Source organism: Nannospalax galili, unplaced genomic scaffold, assembly GCF_000622305.1.
Source record: "Nannospalax galili isolate Female #2095 unplaced genomic scaffold, S.galili_v1.0 scaffold305, whole genome shotgun sequence".
In the NCBI taxonomy this organism is placed as follows: domain Eukaryota; kingdom Metazoa; phylum Chordata; class Mammalia; order Rodentia; family Spalacidae; genus Nannospalax; species Nannospalax galili.
Window position 1 is genome coordinate 7095584 of NW_008356258.1, and position 16947 is coordinate 7112530.

Consider the following 16947-nt stretch of genomic DNA (forward strand, 5'->3'; position numbering starts at 1 on the left):
CCCCTACAGATAAGAGTTATGCAATTTGGGAGTCTTTTAGATAGACCCACTGAAAGGGTACTCCAATTGCCTCACCCTTCGACCCTGTTCAGCATGGAAGAAGCCAGAGTGGTCTGCGTCCCTATTTCCTACTGGCAATTTGGGTAACTTCTTCAGAGTATGATGTGACAAGAATAGGAGGTAGGAATTGGCTAGGCAGTTAGGGTAAAAAGACCCCAAAGAAAAGTAGCCAGTTTCTTGGCTAAAAGCCAAATGTCCTTGGGTCTCTTAGCAACATTCTCTCTTCCAAAGGCCAAAAATGTCTAAAGTATTTGGGAGTGCTTATCTAATCCCTAAAAGATTTTAGGGTTAACTCTTCAGAGGGGAGAATGTTAGAGCAGCCAAAAACCCCATTTAAAAAAAGATAAAGAAGAAAGAGTACATAAAGTTATCAGAAAAAAGTTATGGGGAGATATGGGTGGAGTTGGCGGGGAGGGAGTGGGCATGGATTTGATCAAAATACTCTATATACATGTATGAAATTCTTGATAAATTATTTATTTAAAACATGTAAATAAGTGGGCTCAAGAGATGGCTCAGCAGTTAAAAGCTCTGGCTGCTCTTGCAGAGAACTGGAGTTCGATTCCCAGCAACCATATGGCAGCTAACAACCATCCTCAGGTCCAGAGGATCCAATGCCCTCTTCTGACCTCTGCGGCCATTGCATGACACTGATACTCTTACACACATGCAGGTAATACACTCATACACATAAAATAAAAATAATAAATAAAATAAGAATTATTGTAAGTAAGAATAAGTCTTAGTTCAGTGCTAAGAGGATAGCTAAGTTGCTATTGATGAATGTGTTGATAAATTAACCATAGCAACCAGTGGCGTAGGAAAAGAGTAAGGAGCAGTTTGTTTATGTATCAAAGCATGATAATTACTCGTCAATTCTTTTTTCTTTGCTTTTATTCCTTCCCCAAAGTTTCAAAGGTACTGCATTAATTTTGGGTTTTGTAGACAAAGCCAGTTTCAACCAGAAATTTTTTTAAATATTTTATTTTTATGTGTATGATTGTATTGTCTACATGTGCACCCATGTCATGCAATGCCTGCAGAGGACAGAAGAGGCTGTCAGATCCCCTGGAACTGGAGTTATGGACAGTTGTTAGCTGCCATGTGGGTGCTAGGATTCGAACCCGGGTCTCTGTAAGAACAGCCAGTGTTCTTAACCACTGAGCCATCCCTCGAGCCCCTCAACCAGAAATTTTGATGCGTAATTCAATCTTAGTAAATCTGATTCACATAATTATGTGAATCCAGCAGTTTCTATTTCACCATGTTGATGGCTCAATTAAATAGTGTCATTCATTCAGCACACACCATTGAGTGCCTGCTGCTTCCCAGCCCCAGGAATGCAGTGACGGCTAAAATTGTCAAGGCTCTATCCCCAAAAATCTCATATTGTAGGAGGAGGCAGAAAGCATGCAAGTAATAAATATGTAATATAGTCTGTTAAATTGGTAATTACCCAACATATGCACACTGTTTAATAAAGGTGATCTTATCACTTTCATGTAATCTAATGCTTGGATACTTAGGAAAATTGATATACTAAGTAATTATTTGTACTTTGTTTGAGCCTACACTCTGTAGTTGTGATCTTATGTGTCCCCTGAAGGTCTGTTAGGTAAAAGCTTCGTTCCCCAGGGTGGCGCTATTAGAAGATGATGGCGACTTTACTCAGTGGAGCCTACTAGGTGAAGGACCTCATCTCCTTCTCTACTTTTCACTTCCTGGTGGTAAGCTGAGTGACCGGTTTGCCACATGCTCTCTGGCATGATGTGTAGCCTTGCCTTAGGCCTCAAGCAACTGGATCAGCCAATCCCATACTGAAAGTTTCCCAGCTGAGTTGAAATAAACCTTTTGTATTATAAGTTTATTTATCTCAGGTGTTCTTCACAATAATGCAGAACTGCTTACCGTGCCACCATAGTAACTGAATGTTCCTTCAGACCTTCTCTAGTGCATTTTCCTCTGTTGATTCTATTCTTCATGGACATCAGAGTCTTACTCTGTAGATCCCTAATGATATCAGGACTACTGTTCTTTTCTTTCAATCTGAACATTAAAAAAGAGCTTGTTGAAGTCTGAAAAAAGTATTATAGAAATCACTTTCTTCTACAAAATTGAGGAATTTCAATATAATTTACATAAAACAAGATTATGTACAGGGAGTTTCATAGATAAACTTTTGGTTTTATTTCATTAGGAATGATAAAATACCTTGGCTTGTGTTGGAGGATCTGCTTGGCTCTGCCCAGCGCATCCAGTTTTCTTGTGCTTATGTACTGGAAGACCTCTGCTTTCTTCAACGTCCTAAAGCTGGGTCCTTTCTTGAGCTTCCATCCAGTTTACTTAGAAATTGACTATCATGGTAATCTGGTTCTCTTCTTGGATTGCACAACCCTACCTTGTTCTCTCTCTCTCTCTCTCTCTCTCTCTCTCTCTCTCTCTCATTTGTGAGGATCTGAGACTTATGTTGTGTCTTTGGACTGCTGAGAACTGCTAAGTCTTTGTCCCTGTGTTCCAATTCTCTTAGGTCATCGACTTACATTTTGTCTAATGTGTGTCCACACAGCAGAGAAAATGGAACGTTGTTGATACTTTCTTTTTCTAAAATATTTGATTTATTGTTATATTTTTATACATATGCATGTATTGCCTGCATGTAGGTAAGTGCACCTGTGTCATGTAATGCCCACTGAGGACAGAAGAGGCTGTTGGATCCCCTGGAACTGGAGTTACAAACAGTTGTTAGCAGCCATGCGGGTACTGGGATTTGAGCCCAGGTCTTCTGCAAGAACAATCAGTGTTCTTAACCACTGAGCCATGTCTCCAGCCCCTTGATAGTTTCTTGATGAAATATTTCTCAGTTGAAGATCAGTCTTGCCATGTCGCCTGTTGGAGCTGATTGTTGGTTTAATGAATCATCATTGATTACTGCTCAGTGAGAACAATTTGAGGAAAATTTCCTTGCACTAGAGAGACATTATAAAAGTACAAGATGACCTTAATTTGCTTCCATTTAAAGAATATTTATTAATACTAGAAATTAGAGCAATGATTTATTTTATTCTGGCCTTACAGTAAAACTCAAGAAGCTCAATTAGCATTAATGTTCATTATGTAACAATCCTGGGCACCTGTTCAAATGAAATTTTAAAAATATTTATTATTTTTATTTTATGTTTATGAGCATATTACATCCATGTATGTAACTGCACCCAGGTCAGGCAATGCCCATGGAAGTCAGAAGAAGGTATCCGATCCCTTGGATCTGGAGTTATGGATGGTTGTTAGCTGCCATGTGGGTGGTGTGAACTGAACCCAGGTCTTCTGCAAGAGCTGTCAGTGCTCCTAGCTGCTGATCCATCATATGAACCCTTGTTCATATGAAATTTAGTAATACTCTATCTATTTTCTACTTAAAATTATATACACAATATATCTGTTTCTAGTTCTTTATATATTCATTTTGGAAACAGCATTTTCACCTGCTAATTTTTAATGTTTTTGATCATTTATTCTTTAGGACAAGCCTTTTATTTTGGGATAATTGTTAACGTATATATAGTTGAAATAAATAATACAGTGAGATTATGTATGCCTTTTACTTAAATTTCTCCAGTGATAAACTTTGTAAAACTATAGTATAATATCAGTATCAGGAAGTTGGAAGTAATACAATGAAGACAGAACATTCCCATGGCCACAAGGAGCCCCAGGGTGTTCTTCTAGCCACTTACACTTTTCTTCGCTGTCTGTCTCTGTAACATATAACCAACAAAGATATTCTATGTATGCAGGAAAGATTGACTTTGGTTACATTCTGGGAGCACTATCTGGTCTAGTTCTGGCCAGACACATTGGCTTCGAACCTGGGTTGCTGGTGCTGCAAGTCTTGGTGGGAACACACAGCAGAGAAAAACCAATCACCTCATGACCGGGACTGCAAAGAGAAAGGGAAGATAGTGGGGTTCCACAATCTTCCACAAGGGTGCACAGCCAGCGACTTGATAAACTCCCAATCCTTCCCACCTCCTAAAGATTCCACCTCTTCCCAGGTACACCAAGATGGGGACCAAGTTGTTGATCAGCATGGGCCACACTCAGATCCAAATTATAAGATCCCTGACAAACACCAATCTCTTCATCATTTCTGTAAACTGTCATCTTAAGGAACTCATGTAGCATGCTACCTATTGGAATTGACTCTTCACTCAGCATATTCCTTGGAAGATTACTCCTTTTGGTTGCTTATCAATAGTACTTCTGATTTTATTTGCTGAAGAGTAGTAGAACATTCAGGATGTGGTTTTACCCATTTTCTTCTTAAATAAACATTCACCCATTGAGGACATTTGTATCATTTTTTGTTTGGAAATATTATGGATAAAACTGCAATGAACACTTGTGTTTTAGCTTTCGTATTACTATTGATTTAGGATAAATGCCTAGGCATGCAATTGTTAGATTTCATAGGTGCATGTAAGAGTCCATTCTGCTTCCAGATATAACCACACAGTGTTGAAAATTATATACAGAAAATAACTTATAAATTGCTTCCATAAATTGATACATATTAGAATGCTAGTAGAGTTGAGTTTTGAAAATGAAAAATCCAACTGTATTAAGAATTATTACTTATTTATCAACTTTATTCCCCAATTTCTAGTTCTGTGGCATCTATCATCTATCTATCTATCTATCTATCTATCTGTCTGTCTGTCTGTCTGTCTGTCTGCCTGTCTGTCTGTCTGTCTGTCCATCCATCCATCCACTCAACCCACCTATCTATCTATCTATCTATCTATCTATCTATCTATCTATCTATCTGTCTGTCTGTCTGTCTGTCTGTCTGTCTGCCTGTCTGTCTGTCTGTCCATCCATCCATCCACTCAACCCAATCTATCTATCTATCTATCTATCTATCTATCTATCTATCTATCTATCAATCTATCATCATCTATCATCTGTCAGTCATCTGTCTATACCACTGATTTTGATGGCCTGAGGTCAAAGTTTATATCGAGTGCTTATTTCACAAGAACCGTTGGAATTACCCTAGTTCACTTTGTAGACCCTTTAGAATATTGGTTATTTTCACTCCCCAGGTATTGCTTTTATTATACTTACTGTTTAAGTAATTAAGTTTTGTATTATTTGGATTTCATTAATGTCTAAAGGGCAAGGTACTATTTCAAAACTAAGATTTCAACACTTTCTCATTTCAGCAAAAAGAATGAATAAAGTATGAAGAGATAATGCATCATTAAATTGCTTGTACCTTCTGCTTTTTGACAAAATTTGTCATCCAATGCAATTCTTAATGTGAAATAAATGTTTGATATACTTTTTAAAGAATATTCAAGTTTATTTAGTCTTTATTCTCCCTCCTCCTCCTCCTCCTCCTTCTCCTCCTCCTCCTCCTCTTCCTCCTCCTCTTCCTTTCCCATTCTTTCTCCTCCTCCTCCTCTTCTTCTTCCTACTCCTCCTTCTTTCTTTCTCTCTCTCTCTCCCCCCTCCCTCTCTCTCTCTTTCTCTGTACTGGAGATAAACCCAGGGTCTCCTGCATGTCAGTCAAGCATTTTACCACTGAGCTACATGTCCAACCCATTTTATTTATTCATTAAGCAAAGCTAAGAGTTTATCTGAGTACTGAAAGACCTGAAGACCTATCTTATACTGTGAAAAATTTCCTCTAAATCTGAAGCATGATTAAGATACTGTTCATGATGTAATGTTTTTCCTCACTTTAAGATGTATTTGATTCATTTACTGCTAACCTCATACTCTTCTGAATAGTACAAGCTTTATATCTTTTGAAAGGTCTATGTTACTATATGAAATCTCAGTATAAAAATTTGTAAAGGCAAGAATGTGGAATTGGCAGCAGTTGGGTCCAGTTATCTTTGTGTTGAAGATTCACAACTTGGCTTTCCCATGATTTCCTGACTTGCCTATGTGAACTCAGCAACATTTTGTCTGTATGAAAAATTAGAGCAAAGTTATCTGATCCACTATAATTTTATACTAAAATAATGGTTATATTGTATGTCAAATTGGGCAAGTTGAAATTACAGTGACGATGGAAACAAAGTAATTATTTGCAAGACAATTGAAAGAGAATATTGTTATTTTACTAACTGAATTTTGAACTTAGTTCAACTGTTAATCATAAGAGTGAGAAATGCTCATTGTCTCTTGCAGTCACTACCAGCGGTGGTCGCTCCTCTGTTCTCATGGGCGTTGAGGCTGCTCCTCTGCTTACCCTGGACTGAGGCTGCTCTTCTGCTCGCCTGGTGCTGAGGCAGCTCTTCTGCTCACCTGGTGCTGAGGCAGCTCTTTTGCTTGCCCTGTGCTGCCTCCTGTTGTCCCTGCTTCTGCCCGGTCCCAGACCCCAGGGCTAGTGAGGAGACTGTGTCAGTGGAGCCACATTCAGACACAGGAGACCAGGTTCAGTGACACAGGACTGCTTTATTGCAGGAAGGCACAAGCTTATATAGGGGTAGTGGTCCAATCACAGCACAGCAAGTAGGATACCTTATTAGCATAACAGGTTTAGCATCCTATCACAGTACAGCAAGTAGGATACCTTATTAGCATCATCATATTAGCATAATAGACTTAACGTCCTATCACAGAATAGAGGATAGGATGCCTCATTAGCATACTGGGATTCAGATTACAGAGCCTGGATTCCTGGAAACAATGTGACCCTGACAGTTGCAATGTCACCCTAGGCTCAAGCCTGTTTCCCACAGTCTCTCAATGAACTAAGCACTGTTCTCACTTCATTTCTGTTGCTATGACAAATACCTTGATAAAAATAACTTAGGAGATAAAAGACATTTTAGATCAAAATTCATGTTTTAGTCTTTTACTGTGGAGAAGCCTATGCAGTAAGAACTCCAAGCAGCTAGTCATATCCACCATCAAGAACAAACAGAAAACTGAATTTAAGCTTATTTTTGCTTATTTCCCTCTCTGTCATCCAGGATCCCCTGCCTTGGGATAGTGCCACTCACAGTAGGCTGGGTCTTCCCATGTGAATTAACATTATTAGTCAAGACAATCCCCTTCAAACATGCCCACAGATCAACTTGATCTAGACAATCTCACACTGAGACTTCTCAGCTAATTCTAGATCAGTCCAGACAATCCATTTTAATAGTGGGCCAGCTTAGGGTATCTTGTGCTATCTAGCCAGTTCCCTGGAAAGAATGGTAAAGTGGAGGAAAACACAAGAAATATCCAAAGGAAAAAATAAGACTGGCTACAAGTGATTCTCCTAATCTTTCTTCTGCAAGCCTTCTTCTCCCAGTTGACTGATGAGCGTGTCCTGTGGAACTCATATTTTCTTTGATGATGGGACATAACCATGCTGAACCTCCACTGAGGCAGATAGAGAAAATGGTAGACTGATCTTTTTTAGATATCAAGTCATGTAACCAGGTGAAGGAGAGATGATCTCATGCATCCCCAACTTCAAAGGATGAGGCATGAGGCCAGAGAGTTCTCCAGAGATTCCCAAACTCAAAAGTGACTCTAATTTTCATTCATCAAGTTTCCCAATGTTGATAAACTTTGCCATATTTTCTTACTAGATCACTTATACAGAGTTCTGTAAGGACATATATATGTCGTGTTCTTAGGGGTATGTGTAGAATTCTAGCCCTGTAAAAACAGAACAGAGAACAGGGTAACTGCTTTTGCTTCTGTTGCTGTGATGAAGTACCCTGACATAAAGCAAGTTAGAGGAGAATGAGGTTTACTTCACTCACAGTCCAAGGTTCTGGGCCATCATTGCTGGGAAGTCACAGGGGCAGAAGCTTGAAGCAGCTTGTCACACCCACAGTCAAGTGCAGAGAGAAATAAATGCAGACATGTTTACCTCGTGCTTGTTGGGCTTAGTTCAGACCCCTTGCATAGGGAATAGTGCTGTCCATAGTGGGCTGCGTCTTCCTACATTGATTAACTAAACTAAGACAACTGACCCCCCATACCCCATTGCAGACATGTCTATAGGCTAAGCCAATGTAGACAGTCCCTCAAGACACTTTTCCCAGGTGATTCTTGTTTGTGATAACTTGACAATTACAGTTATCCATCACAGTAACCTAATAATTTCTTTTGTAGTTCAAGCTCAGTGCATGCAATGCTATTATTCAATCAGCCACCATTGTGAGTGCATAGTAGGTCTGCAGATCCATTTTCAGGCCCTGGTCATGACTTTTTTCATTCTCTTAGATTACTGAGGACTCAGACATTTCCTTTCTCAAAACGCTCATCCTAGGCTTTGTTTTTATGATCTTATTTTCTTCCAAGAGTATCAGAAAAAGCCTGGGGCGGGGGGTAAAACAGTGTAGTAGAACACTCACCTAAAATCTGAGACCTTGGGTTCCACTCCTAGCACTGCAAAAGAAACAAACAGCCAAAAGAAGGAAAAATTAAAAATGAAAAAGACTACTAGTGGTTAGTCTCTACAAAGAAGACTAAAAAGCAAATTATTGTGAGACACGACATGGAGTAGAAGCAAAACAAAAGTCATAATTCCAGATAAGCTAGTTTATAGCTTCAAAACAGCACCCAGTGATTCTGGAACCTTTATACATAGGAGGTGCTCTTTCAGTGCTGTGGAAAGTTCAGTTTTGCACATCTCCCCAGGACTTGAGGACTAGCAGTGTGCATCTGAAATGGGGACTTTCATTGCCCTCACATGGCTGGGTGTTTTGTTGTATATACATACTAACAGATCATTATGGAATATTATCTTTTTATACAGTAGCTGAAAACCCCTCTTCAATTAGGGGCAGTTCTAGAAGCCATGGGATACACTCCCTGTGTCTGCTTCAAGGTAGCTCTGAGTCATCATAAATACAAAGAAACGTCAGCCTTTCCCAGGCCCAACTTCCTAATTTCTTTTCTGGTTATTTTACTTCTTTAATAGTATCTCAATTTCCCCAGGAGGATTATTTAATATTTTCATTTATTTACCTCCCCCTCCTGAATTTTAACTTACTGACGAAGAAATTGGAACCCCTTTCCCTTCTATAGTGCTTTAACTTCAGCGTTCTGTCTGATCAGATTCAGAGTCCCAATGATGAAACAAAGTTAACATTGGCATGTTGGAAATTCTCTGTCCTATAAGGACAGCAACAAAGAGATGTGAACATGGGGATTGTTTTACTCAAACATATAACCTATTATCATTGCTGCTACTGATTACTGGTATCAGAAGCTTATTAGAACAAGGAAATAGGCAGTCTACGCATCAGGTTGTGTTTATAAAAAACATTTTATATAATTTTGTTAAACTTCAAATCTATGAAAATAGAACAGGGAATTATACCAAGAGTACTGATTTAATATTAAGAAAAAAAATTACAGATTGAAGCACAGTCAGCAATTTAATAGCATAACTAAAGCTGGAACTTGAGTTAATGTGTAAAGTAGGGAAGGGTATTTTCAATGGCATTGCTGAAACACTGGATGCTATTATAGTGCCTTGGGAATGTGTGGGTACGTGTATAATGGGGAAAAGTCATTATTTTTGGAAACAGTGTCTGGAGGGCACCATTTGCAAACAGTGTGTGCTGTTAGGATGCCAAGTATTCTGCAGAGCTCTAAATACCTTGCACAACTAAGGATTGGCCCTCACCACCTGCCCCTCACACCTTCTGCTCCTCATGCCTCCACTGTGAAACTCTGAAAGAGGCTGGAAGTGCTCCCTCTGGCTCTGATTCTGTGTCCTTCAGATAGTGCAGCACAATTGTTCTGTTTCCTACTGTGAAAAATAAAGATGTGCTGTACTGTATCTTCATTAGAACAACCTTGTATTTTGTAAGCCACTACCACAATGCAAAGGAAATGGATACTTTTGTATCCATTTGTTTGCCTTTTGAGACATGAGAAGAGCAGCTTGAATTTTATCTTTTATATAGGAATTTCAAAACGTTTTTCTTAGTAGTGAATTTTCAGTAAAGCTTGTAGTGTAGCTGGAAATTTGAACTACTTACTGCTCCTGTTCACTGTAAAGCACTATAAGAACTAAACTAATTTCAAATGGCAACAGGAATGAAAAATGAGGCAAGTACAAATGATCATAACCCAATAATCAACTGGTGTTATGAAAGTTTAATGAAAAATGTGTAGTTCATAAAATAACATCTGGATTCTCCATCAAGGTAAAATAATGGACCGATGCTGTCACAACTCTTACAATACACTAATTGTTAACATCAAAGAGCTAATATATGATGTTCCTTCCACACTAAGTTATAACTGTCTTCATGTTATCAGACTCAAGGATGTAACTGCATATATAGTTTTAACATGAGAAAGGAAACCTGAAAAAATATACAAACAAAATCATAACAAGTTCTCTATCAACAATTCATGCTCAAAATGTTAAATAGAGAAGTAACTGGTTTTTCCCAGAGTCAAGGGCTAGAAGAAAAGTGGTCAAAGCTTCTTCCAATGCTGCACAGAGGAAAGCGTATATACCAAAAACTTGCAACATAAAAAAAGTTACTCAAAATTTATCCTGAAAAACTAAATGCGGTCACAATTTTGAAGTTTATATCCATTTTAAGTGTCAAGAGTCGTAATGCTAATATAAACAATCTTTAGGCTTCTGATTGGTTTAACTCTCAGTATGCAGAACTGTTTTCTATTTTTCACTCATGTGGTTAATGATAATGGTGACACCAGGAGCAAGAGGAATTCACTGCAAACTTCCAAACAAATATTTTTTAAAAAGCCACAACTCATATCTGTGAGAACTTACTACACTGGTACCAAGAGCCATTCTGGAATTTTAAAAACATTGTGTGAAGACAAAAATGATCAGTGAGCTGGCAGCATGTGCTTAGTATTCCATGCCTGTGGAGTTTGGCTGTCACTGGAACAATTTGCTTCATAAACAAGGTGGATCATTTTCTGCCATTCCACAAATTATTATTCTTTTTGACTGTTAGGATAAGAATCTTTCCATTTTCCCTTTTCAGATGGTAATCCTCAATATATATTTATTAGAATAAACAACTCTGTGCCCTTTAACCCCATTCCTCTCATCTATGTGGATTTTGTCATTCCCGTTAAAAGACCAAATAGCATCGTAAGCTGTTTACAGTGTCTTGCACTTCCTTCCTTTCCCTTCTCACCCAATAAAACAGAAATCTGAAGAAAAGCATATCTGTCATGAATCACTGGGCATGGCTATGAGGTATCTTACTTTGTTCTCATGTTTTAAACATGAAGTCCCGAATATAAAGAAGGTTCTCTCATGATGTTGAATATCAGCACTTAGCTTCACACTGCTTAACTCTGTACAGTCTAGCCACCTGCCCTATCTGTGGCAGGTTTTTATACATTTGGGGACTGGAAAAGAAGGCTGCATTTATGTCATTTTATTGCCTGTGCAGTTAATGTAAAAGAGGCTATATTGACAAAATAGGGCTCTAAACAGCTTTGGTATTGAACTGGATCTTGCTGTAGTTTTGTAGAATATGAAAATGTATTATTTGAAATGTATTATGTATTGGCTATACCATATCCATTATTTTATTACTACTTAACCTTATTAGATAAGTTATTATCTCTTTTATATAAGTGAGAAAATTGAAATTCAGAAAGATAGCATCAAGTGCACAAAGCCAACTCCAAAATAAATAGTGTATGAAGAGTTTAGAGCACCATCTCTGATTGTAGGCAGCTGTTTTGTTGTTGGGAACTCTGCACTGGCCATTAGCTTCTAAACATGAGGACAAATGATTCTTCTAGCTAAAAAAAAACTAATGTTTCACCCGGCTCCATTAATGGAACCTTGAATGTTATTTGACAATCATGCTTATTTTTGAACCTTTTGAACCTGAGTAGTCCTATGAGTGTATGCATGATTTCCTAGGCATAGGAACAAATTTTCTCTCTCCCTCTGTATCTCCTCCTCTCACTCCTTCCTTCTCTCTCAAAACTTCTCATATCTACTGAGATTTTTTCTTTATTTTATATCTCTCTGTAAGTTTACATGATGGGTATGTAATATTTCAAATAAAAACAAAGACCTGATGGATGATATCTTTGGTTTATCCCCATTAATTTTAAATTTGTTTGAAATTACTGCACTGAGGACTGATTGATAATGCTACATCAACTATGACATCTAATATGTAAAAACAGTTTTTTGCATACGACTTTTTTATTTATCCAGAATTTAATTTATGGCCTTGACACAGGGATAATAATTGATACATAACAGAAATTGAGAAAAAATCCACCATATTTTAGTAAATACAAATGGTAGTAAAATGTTTACTAACAAAAAACAATGCCTTCCATGGTCCAGAACATTAGAAACTGTAATATGAATATTTAGTTTCATAATGGCTACTTTGTAAGGTTTTTCGTTAACCCAGGGCCTCTCTGATGGCAATAAGAGGAATTTGATATAAGAAATATATAAAAGAGTAATATACTTGGGCCCTGGTCAGATTAATTTCTTTACAATGGAAATGATCTATGAGTAAGCAAGTCATACGTAAAGTTCGCTGACTTAAGGATTTGTGGTGATGTTATTTATTATGATGAGCTCTTGATTTAATTTGAAATGCCACAGATCACATATCTGAGAACTACATCCATTTGGCTAACATTACATTATAATTAGATGACTGGTTTGCTATCTCCTCTGTCTAACCAGTCGTCATTTACATTTGAGGATGACAAGGAAACCGTCATTAATTTTTATTACATAAAAACAAAGGCACTTTTCTCTATGTATTTGTGGCAGAAAATAAAAGCATAAAAATTCAAACTATAAAACAAATTCCATCATGTCATTCAATGGCTTATGCTTATAATCCACTCTAATTAGTCACTAAAAACCAGAGTCTCTTCTCCACCATCTCCAAGTTTCTTCTTAAAACATTTCCTTCTTTCACTCATGCTATTGAATAAAAATGTGATATTTTTGACCTTAGGGAATATTTTAAGGGTTGTGTAAGAAAATAAGCTGATAGCTGAAGCAGATGTAAAGTAAGTGAGAACATCTGTATTTATTTGCAATAACTCTAAAATATTCCTTAAAATTTCATAGAGGGGCAGATCATCAGGGACAGTAGGTATGAATAGCTGTCAACAGCTTCACGTCAAACAGAATGTCTACCGCCTGTGTTAGCTGAGGCCTCCTTATGAGACATCAATTTTCACTTTTAGTTAAAGAGAAAAACTTTAACCTCAATGAAGAACGTTGACTTGGGGAAATAAACTATTGAAGAAGTGATTTTTGGAGCTGAAGAGATGGCTCAGCAGTTATAGTCTCTTAACTAGTACTGGTAGAAGATCAGGGTACAATTCCCAACACCCATGTGGTGGCTAACAACCATCCATAACTCCAGTTCCAGGGGAATCTGATGCTTTCTTCTGACGTCCGTGGGCATTTCATGACATGAGCAGCTTTACATACATGCAAAATACTCATACACATAATTAAAAACATAATAAAATTAATGAAAGAAATGGTTTCTAATTACCTTTGTCTCTATCTCCTGTTGTAATGGAGAATGTGCTGTGTCACAACTTCTGAGTAATTTCCCTTACAAACACAGACACAGACACACACACAGACACACACACACACACACACACATAATGTAGCTTTACTATACATAATTTCAAGACAGGTGTACCAGGAGATGTAGTCAAAATAGGGAGCTAGGTGGTTGATTCTGTATCTAATGATACACCTAGCCCTTGCTCACATTCTTGCAGGCACATACTTGTAGTGATGAGTTTTTAAAAGGAAATTGTATAATGACACAAATGTTTAATGTAGCTTTACTATACATAATTTCAAGACAGGTGTACCAGGAGATGTAGTCAAAATAGGGAGCTAGGTGGTTGATTCTGTATCTAATGATACACCTAGCCCTTGCTCACATTCTTGCAGGCACATACTTGTAGTGATGAGTTTTTAAAAGGAAATTGTATAATGACACAGCCATTCTTCAGAAAAGTACATAGTCTCTTCCTTCTGTCTTGACCTTGAAAGACTTGTCACCTCTTGTCTTAGTCTGATGGAAGAAATATCTATGTATATTATTTTTAATCATATTGTGAAATATTCTTGAAAACCTTTGTGATTTTTGAGTTCGTAATAGATCTGTAAGTGGTCTGGAAGGAAAACCACATTATCTTAACTCTAGCTACAGGGGTAGAAAAAGAGTTACCCAGTCCCTTGGTGATTGAGGTCAGACTGTCTGACTCAGTTTCAAAGTTTTAGGATGATCAAAGTCCCACCTACACCCCATCATTTCTGTGACTCTCTTCCTCCTTCATTTGCACGGTCATCAAGAATAGTATCATCCCTTCTAATATCATACTGAGATGTTGAATTTCATGTTCTCTCTTTCCCCAGCATCAGATCTCATAGGCATTTTGAGATTTGTGGTGGCAGAAATGGGGAATCATCTCACCATGCATGAATAGTCTCCACAGTCCTGAAAATCCAATTTCTTTCTTTTCCAGTACCTTCCAGAGACCTCATTAGTTATCAGCTACCCTGGGAAAAATGAACTGTTCTTCTCACTGATCACTTCCAGCAATTAGCCTGGAATTTAAATGAATAACATTCTCCTCATGTCAAATGAATGGATTTGATTGTTAGAAGTGAATGGCTGGGGCTGGAGAGCTGACTCAGAGGTTAAGATCATTTGTTTTCTCAGAGGACTAAGGTCTAGGTCCCAGCACTCACATCAGGTGGTTCACAACCACCAGTAACTCCAATTCTAGGGGATCTATGCCAGAATACTGCACACCTGTGGTGCACATGGACACACTCAGGTGTTCACACATATATAGAAATGAACAGAGAAATAAACAAATCTTTTCTTTAAAAGAATGAACTATTGCTCATTGTAGACAAAACTATTCCTATTGGACAGTAAAACACCCAGTCTTATTAAGCTAGATAAAGTCATGGGGAAAATTGCAGTCCTCTTTAATTTCCTGTTAATTTTCACGAAGATCAAAGTTGCTGGGAGCTAGTGCTTCCACTGAGACTCAGTAGCTCTAAGAAATCCGGCACAGATAGTAAACAGGTCTGCTGGACAAAGATGCTCACCTTTCACAAAGTGAATTCAAGCCGACCGACTTTCTGCCAAATCTCCATGGCCACTCAGGCCACAGTGGATCTCTTTGCTATCTACAGAGCCTTCTGTCGCTGAGCCTGAACTTCTTACCGCAGAGGAACTGAGTCCTCGGGACTTTGGAGCACAAACTCATCTCACTCCGTTCCATCTGGGGTCATGTTTCTCTGGACTGGCAGCTCCACCAGCCTGGTTGGAGGGCCAAAATGGTGACTGGGCACCCCTCACTCCAGGGCTCCGCATTCTTGCCTCCCTGCCTGGGCTCTGAATGTCATTCTCATCCACTTTGCCTATAGCGGGCCCCATCACTTCCTCTCGGTACGAGATCGAACTCTGTCGGACCTTCTGCAAGAGCCAGTGCTATTGCCATGGGACTGAGTGCCAGTTTGCCTATGACTTGAGTGAGTTGTGCCAGGCCAATCATCATCTCAAGTATAAGACTAAACTCTATCACAAGTTCTACCTCCAGGGCCACTGTCCCTATAGCTCGAGATGCTACTTCATCCATAATCCCTAAAAGGACCTGGTCTCCCTGAGAGAAGCCCAGGTACTGTAACAGACCGTCAGCTTCTCTGGCTTGCCCTTAGGCCTCAACCTCACCTCCACCACCAGGCTTGCGGTTAGTGCCTTCCTTGTCCTCCTGTTCCTTTCTGCCCTCCAGGTCCCTGCCACCACCTGAAGACCTTCCTCTTCCCACTCTGCTTTCTCTGCTGCCCCAGACTCCTGGGGCTTGAAGGGACCCAACCCAGCCTGTTGCCCATCCTACATAAAGTCCACTCCCGCCACTGTCTTGGAGCCCTTGGGCTGCCAGGCTCTGAGCCCAACTGCACACTAGTTGGGATCCAACCCAGATGACTACAGCCTTCTAGGGAGAGGGGGCTCACATTCTCCTGTCTTTGACACTGGTCCGTTTGGGCCTCTGCAGGCCCCTGCAACCCAAAGGCATGCCCCATCTTCAATCTCATCTCAGTCTCTGAGTGACAAATGCCTACATTTTGCTGATCAGTTAGATCCCAAAGAGGGCACGTTTGTGCTGTTGGGAATCTGAGGGGTATTCCTAATAAGTGCCCCCTCCCATATTCCAAATTGCATTAACCCAGTCTCCTGATGCCACACTGGGGCAGGTCTGTAGTTTGCAAGTTCAAAGTTGGGGTGGGATGTTTCCTGGGGTTCATAAGATGCAGCATATTTGAGGGGGACAGTTTGCTCTTTGGTGGCTTTTTTTAATACAGGGTCTCTGTATCCAGCTCAGACTGGCCTTGAATTCATGAGATCTTCCTGCCTCAGCCTCCCAAGTGCTGGGATTACAGGTGTGCACCAACCCGTGCTCAGCTCTAGTCTCCTAGAATCCTAGTTTTGTGAAGAGTTGGCTCCCATGAACCCACTCCCAATTTTTACTAGACTTGAGGTTCAGTGGGGATTGCAGCCTCCCAAGGGTGAATCCTGGTCCTCAAGTTTCCTTACCAAAGCAAATAGCCAAAGCCATTGCCAAGTCCCTCCTTCCTAACCAGCGGACCCTTATTTGTGATGACTGTATTTATTAAAATAAGATTTCAGAGTATTTATGTATATATTGGGTGGTCAGCTTTCCTTGTACTTTTGTGATGTTGAAAACACTGCTGTAACAACTGTTAAGCATACAATGTTAAGTCATATATATTGTTAACTTAAAGATCTATTTGGGGAGGGGGTTGAAATTTTAAATACAATCTTAAGTGTGAAAAAAAGTGAAACATATATGATATGATATGAT

At 39.0% G+C, this 16947-nt stretch overlaps 1 pseudogene; it reads left to right on the forward strand.

The window, feature by feature from the left end:
- Positions 1-16175, forward strand: part of LOC103751036 — a 39951-nt pseudogene extending 23776 nt beyond the window's left edge.
- Positions 16176-16947: the final 772 nt, after the last annotated feature.